Consider the following 1,251-nt stretch of genomic DNA (forward strand, 5'->3'; position numbering starts at 1 on the left):
CTGGGAGACGTGTCCTCTGATGCCAGCAGATGCCACAGCAGGTAGGATTTTTCTTTCTCTTTTTTTTTCTTTTCCCAGGCAGACACAACCGACACATCAGATTTCACCCTGAAATCCAGCTGACGGGCTGACTCCAGGTTTAACGTGCTTTCCTAGAAGGGACATTGCTCACAGGGCACGCAGCTGCGATTTCCAAAAGCTAATCCCGCAAGGCGTGCATCCTGGCGAGGTGACAAGCCATGAGCGACTGAAGCAAAGTCATCACCTGAAAGAAGCGCCAGCAGGAGCCTGGCCAAGCACGGCCGACAGCAAACGCTTCTGGCCACGGCTGCCACCCACCCAGCGCCGCCCGAGGGCTGCGCGGCCACCACCGCCTCCCCGCACAGGGGAAGCGAGCGCCGGGCCAGCGTCGGGACATGTACCGTGCAGGGCTGGATGATGAGGCTCGGCCACCGCATCCAAGGCCTCCTGCTGGCTTTCAGGCCCCAGTTTGGGGACAGGTTTAACCGCCCAAGCTATTGGGTCCAGCTCTGGTGGAGCTGGAGAGTGTCACGGGAAGGTCAGGCTCCATCAGCTGGAGAAACCTGCCCGCTGCTCTGAGGCTGCGAGGGGCCCGCCCGGCTCTGGTGCGGGGCTGGGAGGTGGTACACAGCCTTGCTTCAAGAAATTGGCAACCGAAATAGCTGGTTCCGTGGGAACCAAAATAAGTCAACAGAAGCATCGGCTGCTTCAAAGCCTCTTTTGAGTGTCTCATCTTAGAAATGCAGGTTGTTCTCTTAAGTTTATAGAAAAAGCACCTTGAGCATGGAATCATAGAATCATAGAATCATAGAATGGTTTGGGTTGGAAAGGACCTTTAAAGGTCATCTAGTCCAACCCCCCTGCAATGAGCAGGGACATCTTCAACTAGATCAGGTTGCTCAGAGCCCCGTCCAACCTGACCTTGAATGTTTCCAGAGATGGGGCATCTACCACCTCTCTGGGCAACCTGTTCCCAACTTGGAGAAGAGGAATGGGTGAGTGCTGGGCCCACTACGGAGGCCCGTGCTCCTGCTCACTCCTCTCATTGCCCCTTTGCTATACGCCCAAGTTGGGCCCAACACACACTCACGGCCAGTCCCGCTCTGCTTCCCCCACCATGGACATCCTCAGCATGGGCTTGCGTGGGCTCTCAGGGTGGACCACCGTGGCTCATACTTCTGACGAGCCCTGCAGAAATCCAGCAACAATGAGTGTGGCCTGTTGAGTTTG

This window comes from Fulmarus glacialis, unplaced genomic scaffold (genome assembly GCF_000690835.1).
Source record: "Fulmarus glacialis isolate BGI_N327 unplaced genomic scaffold, ASM69083v1 scaffold10549, whole genome shotgun sequence".
In the NCBI taxonomy this organism is placed as follows: Eukaryota; Metazoa; Chordata; class Aves; order Procellariiformes; family Procellariidae; genus Fulmarus; species Fulmarus glacialis.